This window comes from Hyperoodon ampullatus, assembly GCF_949752795.1.
Source record: "Hyperoodon ampullatus genome assembly, chromosome: 15".
In the NCBI taxonomy this organism is placed as follows: Eukaryota; Metazoa; Chordata; class Mammalia; order Artiodactyla; family Ziphiidae; genus Hyperoodon; species Hyperoodon ampullatus.
The window spans coordinates 39,778,988-39,803,454 of NC_136928.1; positions in this window are offsets into that span (position 1 = coordinate 39,778,988).

Genomic DNA, 24,467 nt, shown 5'->3' on the forward strand with positions numbered 1-24,467 from the left:
GCAGACAGAACTACACTGCATTTGAGAGTTTTTATTTGGAAACATGGTCAAAGGAAAATACTACTAGAAAAAAAATAATGTCTATTAGCTTTCTGTCTTGACCAACTAGTTTATCATCTAGCATATCCCATCAGAAGCTTCACATCTTAACATTGCAGCCAGAAAGAATAGCAGCATTAGACCCAGAAGCACAGATTACAGCAGCAGGGCATGTAAAGTGATGGTAGTTGAGTTTCAGAAATGAGAAGAGAGATCTTGTTTCCTTGATTTTCCTTCACAAACCATAATTCCTCCATCCTCCCCCCATACCTGCCACCCCATAATCCTACTCTGGATGGGTACTTAAGTTTTCCTTGAGAAAGCCTTCAGCCCTCCATAGGGATTTGGTATCGATCCCAGAAGAAGGTAGGAGTCAACCCATTTCACCTGCCAAGTTCAGAGAAAAGCCATGTTCTCAATGACACATATTAGACCTCTGTGATCCTGACCTGAACTTGTTTTAGTGATGAAAGACAGCACCTGGTTAAGATTCTATTCTCTCAGGGGACAGACGGAAACTTGCCACAAAGTATTGTGGGTGTGACCCCACCTGAGGGTCATAGTACATTGTGATTTTCTTCTTCATTTTTTTCACTTAAAAATTTTTTTAATTGAAAGCATAGACCTATTGGCCTGGGTCAAAGTCTTCCAAAAAGGCTGGCTCGTTGGAGTCTTGCCAATGTTATTACCAAGAGTTCTAAGAGCTGTGTTTGCTGCTGGAAAATAAAAAGGAAAATCCTAATCTACAAAGAGACTAATAGACATGTCAGCTCAGTCATTCTAAAAGTCTTCAGTGCTGTCAGGGTATCCCCTTCTGTCTCCACCTCCAAAGTCCTCAAACCATGCTGGCAAGTGGTAGATGGCAGTGGAAGCCTCTTTCTGAACACCCAACCTTATGAGGAACAATGTTTAATAGGTGATTTCATCACAAGGCTCCCATATTTCATGAAGTCTACTTGATTCTACACCAAAATCACATAAAATGAACAACTTTACAGTTGCTTCAATCTGCAAGAATGAAGACCCTAATTCACCTGACTATAAAATAGTCACCCTAAGTCACCTGACTCCAAATCTGGTCACTCTGACAGCTACAGTAACTCCTGCTGGTTGCAGAGCTCTGCACAGCTGCAGCCAGAAACGTGTTCCTTTATGTTCTTCTGAAGGGCTAGGATTTGAGGCTTAACAGGGAGATGAGCAGAGTCAGCAGTAGCCAGCCCATCTGTGAATGGACAAAGCCTCTAAAGGAGGGAATGTGAAGAAAGAAGACCCGAGGGCTCTGGCTGAGACCATGGAGCATGCACTCCAGGCAGCAAGAAGGGGACCACAAAGCAGGAGTGGGTGGCTCTCAAGGAGCATGGTGTCACAGAGGTCAAAGGTTGGCCTAAAGCTCTCGTGAGCTGGCCAAGTGCCGCAGACAAGTCAAAGGCATGGTTTGCAGAAGGTACAGCTGGCCACTGAGGACTAATACAAGGTCGATTTCAGTAGAGTGGCAGGCACAGAAGCATGAGTATGAGGAAGTTAAGAATAAACTAATGGGAAAGCATATGACTGGTACACCACCCGTTTGAGGTGTTGGGAAGTGAAAAGAGAAAATATGAGGTTACCAAGAAGAGGCAGCAGGGCCAAGCAAGGGGAACAATTTAAAGTGCAAATTATTTGCATAGAAGAACATTAAAAATATGTTCCTAGACAGTATGGGCTTAATTCAAAGCAATAAACAGTTGTGTAATTAAATATTACATATTTTAATACTTATGAATGAAAAAATATTATGATACAAATATGATGGGAAAATTTGGTGAAACAAAGAATTATAATAAATAACATTTTTAGCAGGTGCTTCTGAAGTTTACATAGTTGTTTCCTATATCCTTTAAAAGTCCTATGAGATGGATCTTTCTGTTATTCCTATTTTACAGATGTAAACCAATCTGCCCTGGGGTACAACAGTAGTGAGATGGAACTGGTGTCTTCTGGTAGTACCCTCCTTCCTTTTTTTTTCCTTCTATACCAAATCAGTTCTTCAGTAGAGAAAAAAAAATTAACTGAAATTTACTTTTAACAAGACTTTTAATAAAAACAGGTTTTTTTTTTATGTAAACAGATCTTCCTACCAACATACCCCACCAACCATACACCTTCGCTTTATCTCAAAAGTGTTAAACTAGCACCAGCTAGCCTAGAATTACCCTTCTCTATTCTAACAATTCCAACTGCAAAAGTTGTGCCATTCCTCTATTATCCATCGCAAATGACAGCAGGAAGGAAAGGGTTGCTAATATATAAATATCTAATGCCTACTCCAATATTGTTCTCCTATGTAACACACATGAAGACAATTACTTTTCAAAGATATTAGTCTTCTCCACACACCTACACATCAAGAATGACATACACATTGCTAGTCTGCTGGAATAATAATATCAGCTTTTTTTAACACCAAAAAAAATCTAATGTAAGGTTTTTATAAAGGATAATTAAGCAAGCTAATATAGTAATAAGTGGAATACACAATAAGAATATGTACTAAAATATCTGCTCTGTGCAATGCAGAACTGATGTTTTAGGAGATTAACAATTATGATCGCCAGTCCTCTTCTGATTCTATAATACTCCACACAATCTTTTTAAAATTACTTTATTAACCTTTCCTCCTAGCACAGAAGTGCCCGATTATAGATAATATTTCAAAATCATCTGAGGTGTAAGTGTGTTTGATTTGCTCGGTAATTATTTGTCTACTTTATTACACTGGCCGAGCACACAAGCTCCTTGACCAGCTTTATTTCAAGTTCAGTTAAGAATAGGGTCATATCATTTTGAGGATCGCTCCCTTTGGGCCCCGATGTACATGAAATTTTCATATTGGAGATGGGAACAGTACATGGAAACATAGTACATTTTCAACACGGAGAAATCATTCCCTGCCCTGTCACTAAAGGTTTCAGGCCCTGGGCTTAATGGAAGGAATGTTGTTCACAAGCAAAAGGAAGGTATTTATTCCCCGCATGACTAGGACGTAGGGCATTGAAGTCTGAGCATACAAATGTCCGTTGATGAAGTCTAAAAGCTTCATCGCTCACATCGCACTGGTGGCCTTACCCAGGGTCTTTATAATCTGTTCCTTGTCATTCATACCACTCAAGACAACACTTCTATTTTGATCTGAATCATGAATGCACTTCCAGCATGTATTTTGATTCATCAAGGCAGAAAGGAATAGGGAGCGGGCAACCGCAAGGGGAGGTCATAAATCTTGTCCTGTTAATAGGGGTCTGGAGGAAAGAATAACGTCTGAAAATCACACTGGGTTTGGCAGAGGGAAAGTTTGCCTTTTCCAACTTTACAACTCAGGGTAAATGAAACTGATACTTACCTGTTCTTAAAGATGAAAATGCATTGAGATGAAACAGGGTGCATGGCTTATTCTTGAGGGCCATCACCAGGATAAAAGGACAAAGATGGAGGACTCTATTGTCCACAATCAACAAAGTCTGAAATTTCCATATGTAGCAGGATTCCAGGGCTCTGTTAGTAAGACAGGATATGGCTGGCCAGCTCAGTCACCCATGGAATTACAGTGTAGGGTATGGATGCCAGTATTTTAGACCCAAACCGAGCATAAAAAACACAAAGTAAAATTCAGTGTCAGCACAAAGTTGACAGCGAATGATTATAACAGCTTCGAAGCTTGAAAAAGAGTGTAAATAACTAGGATCCCCTGCGGGCTCACTCAGCCTGCATACATAACAACCCTGATGGACAGCCTCTGTGGTAAAGTCAGGGAACGAGGCCCCAGGAAGATGCAAAAATTCTGCCAGCAAAGAGCCTTAACTGTCACCTTTCTGGCTAAATCAGCTACTTTCATAGAGGGAGAGAAACAGAGCAGTAGGCTACGCCTTTGGAAGACCAATTGCCTCTTTGCCTGGGAAGCAAGGATGTTAATTACCGGCTCATCTGTGGTTACCAAGGCTCTGCAACCCACCAGCTTTCGCACTTTATGAACGCTCTTCTCGCTGATCTTTAATCCTTGGCGCTTTTAGTCCACAAAAGATTGTTATTCAGAACAACTCTGCCATTTACAGAATGTAAAAATAAAGGGAAAAAAGAACAGTCCACCCTTCCCCAAGTGAACGGTTAACTTACTGGATCGCTTTGACTTGAAATTTGATTTTCTTTTCCTTCTCTATGCTTATGCACATACATGCACCTGCATCCAACAACGGATGGGTTTCAAGTACTAAAACATGGCAAGCACATCACGGCATGCAGCCTCCAGCCTGGTGTAAGAGGCACCAACCAGCCCTGTGAGTCCAGAGCCTCATCATCACTTGTACTTATAAACTCAAAGGAGAAAAGAAAGCAGCTGAGGTCTTCTGCACACACCTAGCTAGCACGCCGCAGGTTTGTAATTCATTTACAAGATAATTAATCAATTAGCAAATGATCCCTTTCCCCTTTATGATTTATGCTGCATGAGAATTACATCTCCAAATGAAACGGCAGGCCACTTGTACTGAAACTTTGCCCTTTGAACACATTGGTCTTATTTATCTGAATTGAGCAGATGCTTTGCACTGCCAGCCCATTGTAACTGGACTGTTTGCTATTAGAACCTGAGTAAGATTTAAGCTAAACAGAAGAGCATAAATATGACATCCTATAGACATTCATGATGATCTACTGTGCTGTATCATCACCAGCCATTGTTACTTATTCATATAGGAAAAGAGGAAGGAAATACACTTGACATTGCTAAAAGGGGAACCACAGCCACTGGAAGGAAAGGTGAAGATGGAACTTACAGTTAATGGCTCTAGAGTACAACTCTGGGGTCTTAAAATGCAATTAAACTGCTACAATGTATACATTCTGTTTACAGGCTCAACAACTCCCATTTCTTTCAGAGCTCCATATTCTACCTGGCACCTCTTTGGAAAGCAAAGATATCTGGCAGCTTTTGCTTAGGGACCAGGATGTTTGTTTATTGTGTCTCCCAGAGAAGCATCACTGAGAAGAAGGTCTGGTCAACAATGGTATGATGGAATCCCATCAGAGCCTACTCTGATCTGAGATGGGTCACGAGAAAAAAAAAGGCTGTGAAACCCCTTTACCACTCTCCGGCTTCAGATGCCTCCACTGTGAGATATACAAGTTGAATTATGTGATTTTTTTTTTTTTTTGGTTCTTTGCGTGGCTATTGTATTATGAATCTCTGCATTCTTCCATATTTACCCTGCTGCCAAGGGGGATAACAGAAAACATCTTCCCCTATAGCCAGGGCAGGGGTCTAAAAATATTTTGAAAGCAAAGAGGAAGGTCCCCAGAATCATACAAACATTTCAGCAGCCAAATTAACAGAACGTCTGTTTCTGTTGCTGTGTTTTAAACTCAACAATTATGTATTAAATTACTCCTGTGTACACAGAACAACAAAGGCATTTTGGGTCCATTTGTACAGGTGAGAAAATGGGTCAGCTATGTAACACTGAACCCTAGGTGTGCATATGGCAGAAAAATTCTGTCATCTATTTCTTCCATGGAGGACTTCTGGGACAGGCTCAGAGCCCCATGGAACCACTTGCCAAGGCTTTAATAATAAAACAGCTACTAGGAAAACTTCCCTAACCCTTCCTTCGCTCTGTGGAGAAAGGACTTAAGAATAAAAAGCACTGGAATGTTTTAAGAGGAACTGTGAAACTTAGTCAATGAGAAAATTAGAGAAATGTCATTATGATATGAATGAGTAGCCTTAAAAACAAACTAACCCCAAACCTTATTCTTTTTATCTTTCTCAAAAAAAGGTATGGTCAAATGTGTACAGAAGCAAACTCTACTTGTTAGCCATGCTGAGCAAAGCTGGATTTGCTCACTCGCAGGAATAAAAAGCACAACAGTGAATCTTGGAGGCATTATTTCTTAGCAGAATTAGCATAACCCAGCACATCAGAGTATTAAAATTTAAAAAGGATTTCAAACTGTCCTTGTATCATCAGCAGAGTCATGTCACACATTTTTTTTTATTGGTTCGGCAGGCTAGGTGTAATTGTATCAATATTTTAATGCTTGATGCATATTGTCTGTGATACATTGCCTGCATAAATAAAAAGCACCAATATTCAATTGCCAATGAAATAATCACGCACTCTAAATCTTTATTATATCATGAATTATTTAATTACAATAATCAGAGTCCTTTTGAAGGTAAAACAAGATTAAAAAGGTTTTGTTTTATTGGATCTATATATTTGATTTAAACTTTACATGTTAGCTTTACATTAAGAATTTATAAGGCATCAGTTCAAATGGTGCTATTATAAGAGTTTATTTCTTTTATAATTAGTACAGTACTCTTAAAGTACTCTGACTACAAGAGATAATATTTCAGTATTTTAATGAGCTTTTTAAGTGTAATTGATGTAACAATCATTGAATTACACATTTCTACCTGAAGAATAATGAAGGAAACATTTTAATGAGAAATTTAATCATTATTAGCAAATGATCTACTAAATTGCCATTTGCTGACATTTCAAAGCTTAATAGCAGAAACTGTATTTTCCTACAACTGCATCAACATCGATGGCGATTACTTTTCTGTTACTCTGATTTCCCAGGTTAACTTTCTATCATTACTAATTTATTTATAAATTTCAGAAAACTTCCTTAACCCACAGTTGTCAGACCCTTCCAGAAAGCATGGGGCTTGACACTTAGAGGGATAATTTAAATAAATTAGCCCCTTTTCCAGCCTTCAGCAGTTTTCAGCATAAAAGGGCTCTTTCTTGTGAGTATTCATGCTTACATCAGCTTGATTTTGATGAATGCCCTGTGAATTCCCTGATAGTACCTCAGACAGAGAGATCTTAGACCCATGTCAACAAGGGTATTTAAAGCTCCCTCATTTCCAGAACACATCAGCATTCAGAGGGGCACAGATGTGAATAAGAGGAGCCTACTATGCAGCTTTGCCAATTTCTGGGGTTGGGTTTTACTGCTGGGTTTACAGGAACTCTCTGTGCCATGGGGAGAGAGATTAGAATAGAGACATGAGAGTAAAGTCCATAAGGATGTGTTTTGGGGGGTATAAAAAGAACCACAAGATAACACCAGGGAGACACAATTTATGTAACCTCTTGTAGGTCAGCAGAGTTAGAAGGCAAGCTCAGCCTTCTAACTGAAGAGCTGGAAAGTGCCAAGTCTGAATCAGCACAACGGTTGGCACAGGTGTGGCAAAGGCTAACATAAAGGACCATGTGCCTTCTTAGCTCTGTAAAGGCCAGCCATTTCCAGAACTCCTTAATGGGGGTGCCACTTCTCTTGCTGTGAGATTTGTCTGATGTGAATTGTCAACCCAGAGGACAGAAAGGGGTTTGGATAGAAACATACTGTTATAAATCCAATGCACAGTGAGATCTTTTACTTTTTCTTTAGGTTTGAGTTCTGATTTGGAGTTCTGGCAGTGAGTGGGCAGAAGGAAGGAAAGAGAAAATGCCAGCATTTGATTCACACCAGCTTCTTGATGATCACGAAGGTCCCTTTCAGTCCAGACATACTAGGTTTGGCCCAGCTGCCAACTTTTTCCAGCTCAGAATTCTCACAGTCCCCCCCCCCTTTTTTTCTCTCTCTCTCTTTTAAAGAACTTCCTCCTTTTCACTTTGTATGCTGTTATGGACTAAATATTGGTGTTCCCCTCCCCAATTCTTATGTTGAAATTCTACCCCCAAATGTGATGATATTAAGAGGTGGGGCTTTGGGGCGGTGATCAGGTCATGAGGATGGAGCCCTCGTGAATGGCATTAGTGCCCTAATGAAAGAGACCTGAAAGAACTCCTTGGCTCTCTTTCCACCCTGTGAAGATATGATGAGAAGACAGAAGTTTGTAACTCAGAAAAGGATCCTCACCAGAACCCAACTGTGCTGGCGCCGATCTCTTATTTCTAGCCTCGAACTGTGAGAAATAAATTTCTGTTGTTTAGAAGCCACCCAGTCTATGGCGATTTGTTATAGCAGTCTGAAGTGACTAAGACACATGCTCTCCAAAAAGATCTTTAGAATTCTTTTAAAACTCAGAGCGTGTGGCTGACTCTCCAGAGCATACTGCCAACAGCTTGGAAGGCTCCTGCCCTGACAGGTTGTGCGGGGCACCACACCTGGGTGCCCAAAGTCCTCTCTTCTTACTTCTTGTGAATGAGAAGACAATGATAATATTAGGAAATGACCTACCGGGGTTAGAACACTCAAGGAACTATTGATAGAACATCTTTCAAGTAATGCGCAGAGCTGAGAAACAATATCTCAGGTTCGTTTTGTGGTTTGGATGGTGGTGATGAAGCAAGTGAATGTTGATATTGTTTATTATGGAAAATGCAATTGCCAAAACTCCAAAAATCAAGGCTGATATCTTCTGATCCTGTAGTGAAAAGCAAAATTGCAACAAACCACAAATAAAATGAATCTCTTTTGCTAATTACAATAGTTGCCTATAAAGGTGGCCCAGGTGTCACATCAAGAAAGGATGCAGGATGACACTGACATTTATTTATATTATTTTTAAAATTTTATATTTATTTTTAAAGATTTGGATATCATTTCATGACACAGGGAGGGAAGAGAGAGAGAAACTATAATGTGCAGCACTAAGCCAATGCAAAAGAAAAATGAAGTGTTTTCTAGAATGTGGAGGAACTTTGCGTCCTGAGAGCATAATACAGTAGCCCAGGACAATGAGCAGCTTTACTTAAATAGCAACACATTGATAAAGGGCAACCACCTGAATTGCATGATACTTGTGGATGCAGTTTAATTACTCAAAAGTGTGCCATTAATGCAAAAGGACATATAGATGGTAGTAGGAGAAAACTAGAACAAGAATTAATTCAAATGAAAACTACTGTTTGAACAAAAGCATCAGTATTCTTGTAAACACTTAACGGTTCTCTTTTCCTTAATCACTTTGGTTTTATCCATTGTATTGGAATCCCAGACACTAACTCATCCAGTTAGCAAACCAGATATAAACAAATGCTACTTTAAAAATGCACTAAAAATGCACTAAAAAAGGCTCCATCTAAAGGTTGAGGGAGCATGAGATGAAAACCATTGAGAAGGTTGACAGTGCCCCCTCAGGGCAGCGTCATGTTGCTGCCAACAAAGATGGTCAGTGACAAGTTCTGCCAACAGCTGCTAGGGCCTGATCCCAATTCAGGAGATTCTAGCAATTACATAAAAGCTTATAAGGAAGATCAGAAAGCACGTTCAATGTCGTGAGCTTTCCCTTTTTTTGCTATAATTCAAGGAAATTTTTTTCACAAAAAATATGAAAGCTCTCTATGTAATCCCAAGTAAATATGAGTCCAATTAACGCTTGGGAACTACTTCATTGGTGCATCATTCCCAGCTTTGATAAAATATTTGAAACACCTACACTTTACACATATCAAGCGTGTGTGCACACACACACACACCCTAAATCCATGTTAATTTGCTTGTTACTCACACAACCAATTCTCTTTTTGGGTAAACACCTATCCATTTACTTGTAAAAGAATCAGAACTCAGACTTTCCTCACTCTTTTGCTTTAATTTTCTTCTCTTTATCTAAATTATTTTCTCCCCACTTCATCTCTGCCTCCTCACGTCCTATTTTTCTTCTTCAAGGCAAACCCAAATCACACCTTCTCAGTGAAACATTTTGGTCATCACAACAGTAAAGGGACTTTCCTTCTTTGGCAATACCATAGTACATGTGGTCTGTACACTTTATACAGACTGCCCACAACAGTTAATATTTTTTGCCTTGTATCAATCATGATTTTTAAAAATACAGATATTTTCTGCACAGCTAGATTGTAAGCTCCTAAAGGGCGGGTGGTGTTACATATTGTAACTGTTAAGGGAAAGGAATCCACTAGCTCCACTGCCGTGTGAACTGAGTAAATGCCCCAACCTCAGTTTTGTCATCTGCAATTGGGAATAAGAGGATGCACTTCATCAAGTTGTTCTGAGAATGAAGTAGGCAATTCCATGTGGCATAGTGCCTTGTGCATAGAGAAGGCTCAGTAAAAGCTAGTTATCATTGTTATTGTCAGTTACTCTCTGTTCGCTCCTGTGTCAAGCACTGTACCTTGCACAGGACATGTGTACACTGCTGGTAGTTTTGATTGCCCAATAAGTACATATCTATGGCTTTTGCCATGCAACATCTATCTCCCACTCCATTAAATGGTTCCCTAATTTCTCTGTGATGAAACTTGCCATCCCTCCCTCATTAGCTCTTCCTACAGCCTTATCCCACCCTGACTACATGTGGCCCAGTGTAAGCCCATCCTCCCACTGGCCAGAGTGAAGGTATCAGACCCTATGCGATGCTAAGGGATTACCTAACAACCAACATTCCTTTCAATGTTATTCTCATCCAGGAGTCATTCTAGGAAACCATGTAAGCCTGAAAAACTACCACGATCCCTTTCTACATTTGGCAAACCCCAAGGTACTGAGAGAACACCCCCATGCCACCCATGGCACCTCAGCCCCCGGGAAAGCTGACAGCTCTAAGGACCTGTCCAGATGGCCCTCCTCTTCGTAGGCTGCATACAGCGTGCGTATTATACAGCGTGTGTATTCACTGTCATTGGGAATTTAATCATTTCCAAGATGACTCCTAGTAAAGATATTTGTTTGAAGAGTAGCAGGAGTTCTATTTGAACCAGAAGTTTGTTCAACTGAGAAGTCGGGTACATTTAGGTCTGTTTAAGGACTGGCGGTACAGGTTTCTTTCCAGTGTAATTACCAGAAGAAGCAGGTCCTCCTGGGAAAGCAGAGACATTTGTGTTGGAGCGGTGAACTCCATCAAAGTGGGGGCTTTTCTGCCAACGAGAACTGGGTCCCAGGATCATGTGGCTACTTTATCCCATATGGGCTCCAGTCACATGGGCCTTTCTGTAGTTCTGTGAATAAATCCTACTTTCCCCTATTTGTCCTCCATGTATCAGCTCAAGTGTTACTTCCTTTGAAACCTGGGGTGGAATGACTGCAATGGGAGGGTAGGCAAAAACAGAATGGGCTTCGCAAAATCTCACTGAGTTATTCAGGGTTTACGACGCCAGCAGCGGTGGGAACAACATCCTTATCCTTATGCTTCCCTCAGCAAAGGGCATGGGGAAATCTTGGCACAGGTACCTGGTCAGCTGTCATGGGGGTATTTCTTCAAGAGGTGAAGATGTCCTGCCCTGGTGCTCTTCATGTATCTAGTGGTACCTTAGACATCAGACATGGGGAAGATGGATGCCTCCATCAACGGGCATGAGAACTGTCATCTTTACAGGCACCAGCGATTAGTCACCCTTTTAGCAGTGGCAGGAAACATAACCAGGGGAAACAGGAGTGGAGGAGAGAAAAACAAAGATACCTTATTCTAAGAGGACTAGTTTAAGAAGCATAAAGTGAAGTGCCCCCTGGAAATTGCCAGCAACAGACATGTAAGGAAGCCTGAAATTATCATAAAGCATACAGGGAAGCAATCCAGGAAAATCGTCTTTGGGGATTTTTGGGGTGGTTCTGATCTTCCTCTGGACAGTCAAGTGTGGCAAGTGTTGAGTTACATAAGCCTGGAAAAGCAGCATGTTCGAAAATGTGTGGAGGCATGGCTCTGCTAGTCCTGAAGTGAAAACATTAATTTTGAGCTAAAAAGAAAAAAAGTGCTTTTTTTTTTTTCCTTTTCCAAACTTGACATCCATTTCAATGTTAACAACCTAAAGCCTTTCAAAACACAGTGTGAGGACTTAATACTGTCTTTTATAAAGGCTGAAACTTTTATTGAAAATGTTTGGTCCTAGACTCTGCAAGATCAGTCATACAAAAGTGAGCAACACATTTAAAAGGCAAATGATCCTGCGAAATGTCAAGCCCAGGAACAAATTTTGGAGCTGCAGTTGGTAAAAACTGACAAAAATAAGTATTGCACGTAAGCAGTAAAACTTCTCACCAAGTCCTCAAAACTTCATACATGATTTTTGGAGCCTCAGATTGAATTGTTTATCTTTCAGATCTAAGCCATGGATCTGTTAAGGAAACCATAGGTCCTATTTTTATGGCAGGACTTTTTATTACAGAAGCAGAGTATATGGTGTGCTCTATATACAGCTTTAGCCCTAAGTGCTACAGAATGTAGCTGGGATCACGGGGTAGGTTAGTATTATCAGGACAGCCTCTCTAGAAGCTTTCTTTGCACACCCCATTTCTGCCAGAAATCACCAATTTCTTATTCCTAGCTAGTGCACATAGGTCCCTGAGGTTGAGAAATCTTCTGGCCCACTAGCTTTCATAGTTCAAAACAGAACATTCAGTTTTAGGGTCCTGAATCTTTGTCCCCAACACGAAGCCCCTAAGTGAGCAACAAGAATGTTAACCTGACATTACTTCTGGCCAAGATGGAATAAAAATGACCACATTTAATCTCTGCCTGAGAAAACTAAAAATGCCAGACAATAATAATGGTTTCAAGACACTAGGTATCAGGGACTAGACAGTGATCCCTCAGGGATGGAAACGAATGAGGTGAGCCCTACAAGTGCCATGAACATAGGCTTTGAGAGCGTTCTCAGGCTGTAGTACAGGGAAGGGGACCCAGGTGGAGCCCAGCTGAATCCACAGTTGAGTAGACAGAGCTGAGTGTGGGGAGACACAGACAGCTAGAACTCGCAGGACAGGGTACTGAAGAAGAGAGGGCTGCACAGGGCAGGAACCCTGGAGATCTGTAGGGGCAGCCCTTGAGAATTTAGCAGAGTACTTATCAGCACAGGCCTGGAATGAAACCACCTGAGGCTGGGGAAAGAAGTGACCCAAAGATTAGAGAAAACACTTCCTGGTGCCCGTACAGGGCTGAGAGAGTGCCTATTCCCACCAGCAACACTGAAAACCTCACAATTCACAAAATACTGTGAAGAGTGCACAGAAGTTTCTTGCCTCACTAGTGCGAAATAACTAGCCCTAGGTTAAATACTCCTCTGGACTCTTCAAAATTCAACTTTCCAGGTAACTTAGCAGTGTTCCAAAACGAAAGACAAAAATATGTATGGAAATACGAAAATAACCAGGACCCAACAGGGTAAAATTTTACCAGATATGCAAAGAATCTAAATGAGTGAAATCAATAAATTAAACCCAAAATTGACACAGGAGTTAGTGTGAGAAGACAAGGACATTAAAACAGTTATTATAACTATTTTAAGTGTTCAAAGAGTTAAGAAGAGACATGGAGGATAAAAAGACCAAGAACTCCTAGAGATAAAAACTTACCTGAATGGGATCAACAGCATACTAGTCATTGTAGAAGAAAGGATTAGTGAATTTTGATAAAAATTATTATTTTATTGAAAAGCTGAGTTTCAATAAACTCAGCTTCCACCACACACACAAAAATATACCAAAACACACACAAAAAATAGAGTAAATTAAACAAAGTAAGCAGAAGAAAGGAAATAATAAATACCAGAGCAGAAATCAATGAAATGGTGAATAGGAAAACAAGAGAGAAAATCAGTGAAACCGAAAGTAGGTTCTTAGGAAAAAAATCAATAAAACTGGTAAACTTCTAGCTAGAGTAGTTAGTAAAAAAGAGAGAGACAGAAGACACAAATTCCCAATTTTAGAAAAGGAAGAGGTGACATGACTAAGATTTTCAGTCTATTGAAAGGATAAGGGAATATTATATCAAATTTACATCAGTAAATTCAACAACTCAGACAAAATGAAAAAATTCCCTGAAGAAACAAACTATCAGAACTCACTCAAGAAGAAAAAGATAATCTCAATAATCCTATTACATATATATTTTTAATTTTGAAGTTTAAACTCTCCCACAAAGAAAACTCCAAGACAAGATGGCTTCACTGTTGAATTCTTCCAAACATACAAGAAAATAATACCAAGTTTACACAAACTCTTTCACAAAATTGAAGAGAAGGAAATAATTCCCGTCTCATTTTGTGAAGCCAGCATTACCCCAATAGCAAAACCAAAAGCAGACATTACAAGAAAACTACAGATCAATATCCTTCATGAACATAGATGCAATTTTAAAAAAAATTCCAGCAAATGGAATTTTGGCCTGGAAAGATTTTGTTTGATGAACCAAATACATCAAAGCTAATGAGACATCAGAGAGTTAGGGACTATGATTGTATCATGCTGTCAACATCTCCAGTAAAACAGCATTTTAAGTAACTCATTTTGTCCTTCCCACAAAGTCAAAAAAGCATTTATTCCCTTTATTCACTAAAGTGAACATGGTTTGGATACAGAGAAGGTATAAAGTAGTGCTTCGCGCACAGATTCTGGAGTCAGACTGCCTGAGATTGAGTTTCAGCTCCACCTCTTACTGGCTTTATAATTTGGGAATATGATTCAACCGCCCTGTGCATCAATTTCATCTGCTGTAAACTGGAGTTGATAATATCTCTTTATCATAGGGATGCTGCGAGGAATAAAGGAGTTAATCCTTGTAGAACATGTAGAACAGTAGAGTGCTACATGGAAAACTCAGTCAATGCTTACCAGGTCTAGCAAGGAGCAGTAGTAGAAATAGGAGTGATTGTATCGTGTAAATAGCCATGAAAGACATAACGTTGAACCGAGTACTGAAGAATTTTATGCTTGGTGGATACATCAGGAAGGAAGTGAGGGACATGCATACCACCAAAAGCCATGAGTACAAACAAGCACTTAACAGCCATAAAGGTTACTGGTATTTTTCAGAAACTGTGATTAAGATAATGTGTGTTGAATGTGGAATATATTTTTGTGGAATGTGGGGAAGGGGAAAAAAGAGGAAGGGTTAAACAACATAAGAGTAATAGCTGGAAATTGAGACCAGATGATGAAGAGCTTTGTGTGCCATGAGAAAGCAGTAAAATTTGATCCTGGTTGAGATAGGAAACCATTGAAGAATTTAATGCAAGAGAGTGTCACAGCCAGATATTTATTTTTAAAGATAATTTTGGCCAAAGTATGGAGAATAGATTGAAGAAAAGGAAGCTGAAGTCAGGAGAACTTGCTAAGAAGCTCTATTAGTTTCCTGTTGCTGTCATAACAAATTACCAAAAATTTAATGGCTTAAGACAACACAAATTTATTATCTTTCAGTTCTTGGGCTCCAAGTCTGGCACAGGTCTCACTGGGCAGAAATCAAGGTATTGGCAGGATTGCCTGCCTTTTGTAGGCTCTAGGGTGAATCCATTTCCTCATCTTTTCTAGTTTCTAAAGGTCACCTGCTTTCCTTGGTTTGTGACCCCTTCCTCTGCCATCAAAGCCAGCAACAGAAGGTTGAGTTCTTTTAACATCAAATCACTCTGGCCTCCTTTTATGCCTCCCTCTTCCACTTTTAAAGACCCCTGTGGTTAAATTGGACTCACACCCGTTATCCAAGATAATCTCCCCATTTTGGGGTCAGCTGATTAGCGACCTTAATGCCCCTTTGCCATGTAATACAGCATAATCACAGGGTCTGGGGACTAGGACATGAACACCCTTTGGGGGCCATTACAGTTCTTATCACAGAAGCTATTACAAAATCTCAGGTAAGACAATGATAAGGGTCTAAACAAAGGTTATGGTAACAGAAATAGACAGAAGGGAACATATTAAAGAGTGTTTTTAGATGCATAATTTAAAAAGTACATAGATCCATATGGTGGGTTTGGAGGGGACAGAGGACATGAGGGAGAGAAGGAGATTAAGGACATCTCCTAGTTGTTTAAATTGGAAAAAACTTGGAGAACGATGATGTCATTAACCATTCTGAGTTCAGTTTTCAATATGTGAATATAAAGATCTTATAGAATATTATGGGTGAGATGTCCAAAAGGTTACTGGAAATTGGATCTGAAGTTCAGGAAAGCAGTAATGCTGATGACCAAGATCTGCGCATCGTCGTGTAATATTTGAAGTCTCCAAGTAGCTTGCTGTGAGTTACGAAGCTCACTAAAGACATTTGCACACATACTCACATTCAATATTCAGCAGCTTTCATTGGTACAAGCTGATGTTTAACATGAGAAAATAAGACGTATCTTATAAATAAATTATAAGTGACCCAATATACCGTAGCTGAATCTTGACTGGTCATTGATAAGAGAAACAAAGACTTATGAATCTAAAGGTGAATCCCCACAGAGGGGGCAATCCCAGGCCAAAGAATGTGGAAACGATGGCAAGGATCTGTTCTAGCTTAAGAAGCAAAGAATTGCCACACAGGATGCAATCTGTGACTTCCCAGCCCCGGGTTCTCATGTTTTGTCTCTCACAGGAACACTTCTGAGAATATATATATTTATCCCACTAGAAACCAGGTTTCTATTTAAGATTTGGAGCATCTCCCTATTTTTGTGAGAGTCTTTAACTATATATATCTTAAAAAGACATGGTTGTATATGGGAAATCTCTACAACTTCCCTTCGAATTTGCTGTGAACCTAAAATTGCTTTTAAAAAGAGTCTTTTAAGAAAAGTACATATCTGAGGCATAATAACATACTGCTTCAGCATATTTCTCCCAAAGCCCAATGATTTTTAAAATATTCATTTTATTAATTAAGAAAACACAGGTGGTATGATGGTAACATACCAACAAATAAGTGTGACTTTAAAACCTCTTATAGAAAAGACTGGAGGTATTATACAGGTCTGTTAATTCAGAGCAATGCAAACTGTGCACCGTAGAAACCCTGAGTAATAAAACATCCTATAACAAAACCTTAGAATTCCATACAAATGGCTGCGGGGTGGCTGGGAAGGCAGGATGGAAATGTCCATTGAAATAGAGGACCTTGATTAATTTTCTTCTACAGTGGAACCATAATAACCAAAAGTAAGCTCACTGGTGTAGCTGTGGTGACATATGAGTTGGAACGCATGGCGTGTACAAAGGTGAGTAGTAAGAGTGAAGCAAATGAGCAAAAATATATCAAAAGTGATGAAAATTATGTGTTTTCATTGTTAAGAGATGTAGTGAAATTCTCGTCTGGCGAATTCCAATTCAGCATTTCCTTGATATATCTTTTATAATTTTCACTCTAATTATAATGAAAATCATTTTTCAGTGTAATTTTGCAATAAAAATGTTTTTTATTTCTCATTACATAAGAACATGATCTGGTACAGTTCCTGAGCAGGCTTATAATACACACGTTGTATCTTCCCTTTCTTACCATTTAATCTCTTCATAGTCTACAGATGTCAAGAGGTTCAGATTAAGCTTGTTAAAGATCTGCTTCACTCGAACTCACTGATGATTATTTATTTAGCAGTTTTATGTAACCCTGTCATTGATAAGCACTCTATTAATTTGCCGAGGGACAAATCAACACTAGTTATTTTTCTACCGGCTATTAGACTCGGTGCTGCTGTTTGTTACAAACCACTTGCCAGTTAATTATAAATTATGGGTCCTCTTTGCCTATATTAATTGATATCTCCTCTGCTTTGTAATACTAGACAAATAAATTGAAGGCAAGATTTATTAAGCAGTGTATGTCTTGTGTCTCTTGATTAGTATTCTTTACTTTTTAAAAACATTTTTACTTGTTTATACAGATTTGACAGACCAGTGCATCAGAGAAATGATCTTTGGGGTGTTTTGTAGTAAAGAGAGAAAAAGATTTAATAGGCTTCCTACAAATTTATTTCAAATGACCCACAATTCATTGTAAGCAATTCCTAAAATGCCTTTTGACTTTGTGCTACAGACTGGTGATGACAGCTTCCCAATAATGCAAAACTTAATATTCAAATGGTTTGAAAATCTATGAACGCAGTTGCCATAAGATAAAAAAATATGATGCATATATAACTTAAAATCTGTATCACTTTACACATGCAATATCTAATGTCTCTTTCCTTCATCTTATTGCATGTATGCATTCTATTACACACACTCTTACATATATATGAGACCTTTTTCTCTACTTTTCTGATTTAAACAATCTGTAGGTGTAATACATAGTGACGAAACAATAAACAGCAGCCATTTTTAAATTTCAGGAGCAGGAATTATAGATGGCATTTGCCACAAGACATACACCTTTCCATGTGTAGCCCACAGAGAATCTGGAGTCAGAATTTAGGCCAGGTAGGGAGAAAAAGAACATTTTACAAAAGAAAGTCTTAATTTGTTTGCTCCCTGGACAGTATCAAACATTGAAGAACTGCAAATTTAATGGAAAGGATTACCCCAGAGGGTCATTGGACTATATTCTGATTTCAAAGGACTTTAGAACCTAGTTATGTGCCAAAAGATCTGAGTCTCTAAAATCCTAATTTTGTATATAATTTCTCCATGTAATTGACAGTTTTGACCCAAGTTGCAACATCTTGGATTCCTAATAAGTCCCCATCTGACATAAATCCAGAAAATGGACAGTTTGCCCATTGGAGTAGGCGGGTTGTTTTTCCATCAGTTCTCATAGGAAGCAAGAGATATATTGGTCAAGCAGATCTATTCCTATTTTCAACTCACACATAATTGAGTCCCTTCTCCAATATATTCATGTTTGAAGATTTAAAGACTCCCCAATTAGAATTTAGAGGAAGCCTTTAGAGTAAAATTAGTTAGCTCATTCAGAAAACATGTGCTCTGCTAATGTGCTGTGAAACTGACCTTGAGCCACTTTTTAATAATGAGATTTCAAGAATCATCTCCTCCTATATACCATGCTACCTTCTGTTAGCTGTTTCTGGGCACACCTCCCAATGGATATCATAAGTGATAGAATTTCCTGATAGCCTTGATCCATTTGGATTATGCAGAAAATATGCTATTAATCATCCCTTGTCAATTTATTATTTTGTCTGTATATCCTCCATGTTACCCTTCCTATCATTTACCATCTCACTGCTCAAAATCTCTGTCCCCCACAGACAAACAAGATGGGAGAGGAGTAAGATTTAAGTTATTAGTTACAACATGAAATTACTTTGATTAGCAGTGGATTGGAGTTGACACTAACCTCTCAAATAAATCATTTTTGATTATTCACATTTCATATATTCACATCACTTTTGAGCCCAACTACATGGTAATCCATTGTTTGCTGAACCACAGTGTACAATTTTTTTTTAATGCTCCAAACTATTTTACCCTAACCTACCCAGGGGCTCTCAACTGGGGGCAATTTTACTCTCCAGGGGACATTTGGCAAGGTCTGGAGACTGTCATGGTTGTCACAAATGGGGGAGGAAAAGGGACTGCTATGGGCATCTAGTGAGTGGAGAACAGAGATAATGCTGAACGTTTATGGCATACTGGCCAGCCCCCACCCCAACAAAAAATTACTGGTCCCAAATGTCAGCAGTGGTGAGGCTGAGAAACCCTACTCTGACCCCTGAAAATAAATCCTAACTTTCTTTCTTGAAGGAACAGTGATCAGTCGAGCTAGAGTTTGAGGGGAGAAAGTTTAGAAACCTAATCGTGACTAGATTTTCTTACTTTGGGTGACCTATAGAGCTCATGTGCTCACTGATAAGGAGACCAACCGACTTGAGGGGCTCAGATAACACTGGGTTAAAAATGCGCACACTTAGGAACTGAAGTGAAGCTCCTGTGAAGCTTGCTGTGTGTTTCCTCATGAAAACATTATCAGAAACACATTGAAGGGAAGTATTAAATTCAGTTCTATTCAAGTCAGTTGAACTAGGAGCTCTGAGTTGGTCAGCAGTATGAGGGGGAGGGGCGATGAGTTTGGGGCACGGTGAAACGGAGCAGGACCCTGTGGTTCTTGCCCCCCATGTTATCAGCCTGCCTTTTGTCTGTGGAAAAACTTTAGCCAAAAGTAAGTTTATATACATAGACAAATGAATGGAATGATTATGGAAGAGTGAAACTGGACTGTGATAATATATGTAACATAAGGTTTTAATAATATACTATTAATAGTAGAGATTGATTCAAAACAAGAATATAAATTTAAACATCCTATACATCAACAAAATGCAGTCAAAGTTGCACTAAAGTTAAATATTACTACAAAGTAAAAGCCTTTACCAGAATAAAATTATAATAAAAAGGGGCCCTGATCACATTTTGTTGTTTATATCATTTAACTGTTCTCTAATTTCTTAACAGCTAAACACATTGAATTATAGCCCCATTTTTCTTAACCAGAATTGTGCATTCTCTTGTCATCTCTAGTTATACTCAATAAGTTGATGAAAAAAAATAAGTTTAATCAGAGAAGTGAGAAAATGCAGAAACAAAGGAAAACAGTCAAAGGAGACCAAATAACAATAGTTTAGTCATTAAGCAAAGTCAAGGACCTTTTTGGTTTCTTTTCAAGGGCTATAGGTAATATTTTGAGCCATATCCTTTGAGCTGTCTTATAGATACTGAAACCCCCCACCAGGTGGAAGAAGTTAACTACATGATGACGAGACTGTAGCCATGACAAAAGCTGCCACAATTCTGAGAGCTGGCCTCAAAGAAGTGGGAACAAACTGACCCTGGAACTGAAGACCCTGGAACTGTATTGAAAATAATCAAGATGACACTGATCAGACCACCGCATTACTGATTTCAAGATGACTGTCAGGGCTGACTGTGCTGTTTCTACATGTAGCCCCTCCCTCCATCTATAAAACCTCTTGCCCACTGACTGTCAGTGGCAGGGAGTTGGCCTTTGGACAGGAGTCCACCCTCTTCCCCCCCTCCCCCCATTGCTGGCATCCGAAATAACGCAAACTTCCCTTTCCACCAACCTTGCCTCTTTATAGGCTTTTGAGTGGTGAGCAGCCAGACCCCACTTTCAGTTACAATAGAGGCAATCTGGCCACTGAGGCGACATGCAGAAGAGAAAACACAGGTGGACAAAAGGACAGGAAGTAGTGTACCTGGGAAAATATGAAAATTTACTAACTTGAGCTCTTAATGTTTCCATTCAACAATTGTTTACTGACATCCAGTGGGTATAAAGTATATGTACTGTAACAGTTGTCTTCCAACGTTCATAGCTCCACCCCAAAATTATTTTTAGCATATAATTATGCATAATGATACATATGTAGCACATGTAAATCCACATATTCCGTATTAGTAAAATATAGTTTCTCATTTAAAAATATAGATGTTCTAATATTATCTAATGTTCTTATATTATCGAATATGCTCTGTCCAACCCTCAATGTACACGTCACTTTGGAGACTGCTGCACTAGAAAATACAAATTCAATTCTTCACACGTACACCACTAGGTGGTGGTCTTCATGAGGTCAGCAATTATGTCTTTTTCTTTTTCTTTGTGTTACTGGGGCTCACAACAAAACAGGGATTCAGTACCTGTTTTATTTAATGAATAGAGTTGGCCTATAACAAGCTGCTCTAGTAGGATGGAATACGATAGGTGCACACATAACTAATTATACTACAAGGCAGAATTATAATGCAGTAGTCACTAAGAAAAAAGCAGATTTGCTTCTGTCATAGACTTTTCCAAGACCTACTCTTAATCTTGGCCAAGAAGCGCACAAATTTTCCTTCTATTAATATTTCTCATTCTTAGGTGGTCCTTGGATGATGACCAAATTTCCTCTTGTGTAAGAGTGCTCAATTAAGCTTTATAAGATTCAATTAAGCTGATTCCATATTACAGATAAATATAATGCTGGACTCCAGTGGACTTCTAGATTCTTCCAGGATCAAGATGAAACCAACCAATTAGGAATCACATACAGCCCTCTCTCTCCAAAATGAGTTTAATTCTTTATTTAAGTCAAGCAGGATTCTTTGTCTTATTCCTTCTTAAACTAATTAACTTTTCCAACCCATCTATAACATGGTCGACTTATCATCAAATACATTTATCCTGCCAACATTTTGGTCATTATCTTAGCACTTTAAAGTTCTTTGGAGAAAATTGGTATGTCCTTTGGCACTGCTTTGTTTGTTGGAGTTCATGAACAAGTGGACCAGGCTGAAAGGTTAAGTATAACCTCTCTTTGGATGAGCAGGGAATTTTCTACACAGTGATAAAATAGTCATCACCACCCTACTTCTGCAACAAAATAATTTAAATTATTTATTCATTGGTTTAACTTTCAAGTGTTTTGTAATATGGAACCTCCATACTCACTATTAATACTGAAGGGAACCTGAGTAACCCTTGAATAATTAGTCCTCTATTAAATAAGTTGAAGGAACGACCTCTCACTGATGGAGGCTTCAGCTTTTGCTCTTACCTTAGAGGGCCAAACCCATTATATGCCACATTCCCTCTTTCTCTAATTCCATTAAACTTCTGTGACATTCCCTGCTTACCTACTATGTTCAATGAGTTGCAGTTCTATAAAATCTGCCATTCCTGGAGAAAACTGCTTCCCCACAGGGTCTGAACCCACAGATACTGTCCAGCCAAGGAGCCCTGAGATAAAGTCTCTTCCTTTCTATAGTTTGCTGAATATGACTGTTGATGACAGAATTGTGAAACTGTACCACCAAAAATTGCTGAGCAAGATCTGATTATTTACTTAACAAACACTAATATGGATTGAATGTCTGGCACATAGTACACTCTATATAAATAACCCACCAAGAGAAGATACTATTATTATCTCCACCTTAAAGGTAAGGAACTAGGAATGAGAGATTAAATATCTTGCTATAGTGGGTCACAAGGTATAGGAAGGAGCAGGTACACTAAGGAGCAGAATCTGCACTTATTTAGAGATAAATATAATACTAAAGTCATTATTACATGAGAAACCGGTCCACTTTAAAAGCCAATGTACATCTGATGGGGCTTTAGAGTTTGATTGCAGAATTCTCTGAAAGAGGGTTATTTGGGATGTAATTAACATGACAAACAAAGGAAAGACACAAGTTTAGCAAAAAGCTCACTTTGAGTGGATAAATTTCTCTTTTTCCTTTTTTTAAATGAGAAAGGCTGGATAAAAAGCACATAAAATAACTGCTGACTGAGTGGAGCTCTTGAGCTAAGGGCTTGCGCTGTGAAAATTCTACTTTGTCTAGCAAACACTATCAGACAGAAACCTTGAAAGAGGAACATTTATTTTTCTCATTTTCTAAAACAACAACAACAAAACCACCAGCTCTGACCCCATGACTTCCCTGACAACGGGGAAAGTCACACATGGGAGGGAGGAATACAGAAGCAGGCTTCCACTCCGCCAGTGGGCTCTCCCATTCCCCACAGCTGGGTTTAACTAGGGAAGCTGAATGGATGCACAGACAGCAGTAATGGAGGCACCTTTGGGTGGTAGATAGGTTCAGATGAGTAACCCAAATCCTCTGCCCCTCAGTCAATTCCAAACCCCTCCCATGGCAAAAGCAGGGATTTCATGTCACAGTCTCTTGACACAAAGCTAAATAGAATGCATGACTATATACCAATCCCATCATTTTCCAAACATGGCCATATTCGAGAAGAAATCAAACACAGTGACTGGTATTAATATGATCTGGAGGGAACTGCAGTTGCTTCACAGGGCCTACAGTTGAGTGATGGAGACCCCGGGCTCTGGAGTAGAACAGAATCTTCTTCATATGGTTAACTCAGCAATGTACTGACTGTGTAACATTGGGTAATTTTACCTCTCTGAGTGACTGCTTTTCCTCTTTAAAATAAATGCAATTCTTATGTCTCCAGATTTGAGAGGATTAAATGAGACAACATGGGAGCACATTACTTGGCATACAGTGGATTTTGAAAAAAAAAATGTGTTTTATTATTACATTAGTCCAGATCCTCTAAGAAACAGATGCCAAGATGGGATTCAATGTGTAAGAAATTTATTAGAGGAAACGTCTGTGAAAGAAAATGGGGAGAGAGGCAGGAGAGGCAGGGAGAGCCTTCAAGCCATGATACTAGTGACCCCAAGTGAACGAGAGAGGGAAGGAAAGGAAGACTGAGAGAATCTGAAACCACCATGCATCTATTTCTAAGACAAGTCTGGTAAGGCCATCATGCAGTCCTTAAGCCAAATTTGCCCGTCAGAGGATCCTGACTCTCCTGGGAAAAAGCGTGCCTCGTTAACAGTGCCAGGCTGACTCATAGGCTGGAAGCAGCCTGTGGGAAGCACAGACTCACACTGGGATGCGTCTCCAATGTAGCATTTGAGGCCCTGGAGCCCTGGATCAGTTATGTTCCTGCAGTCAAAGAGGTGTGTTCTCATGGTAACCACAAGTATTATTCAAGGCAAATCTTTGGGAAGACCACACGTTATTGCTTCAGAAAAAGCAAAGGAGTCGAAAAAAAAAATTAGAAAAATGGTACACAGAGAGTACCATGTAATATAAAGTAATGACAAAGTCAGGGCATCTTTTAGGTTATGTATTTGTTACAGAAATGGAAATGAAGTCACAGGAACGCAAAGGGATGCCATTTCAAATTCTAAGATGATTCTTACTCTGATTAAAAGCAA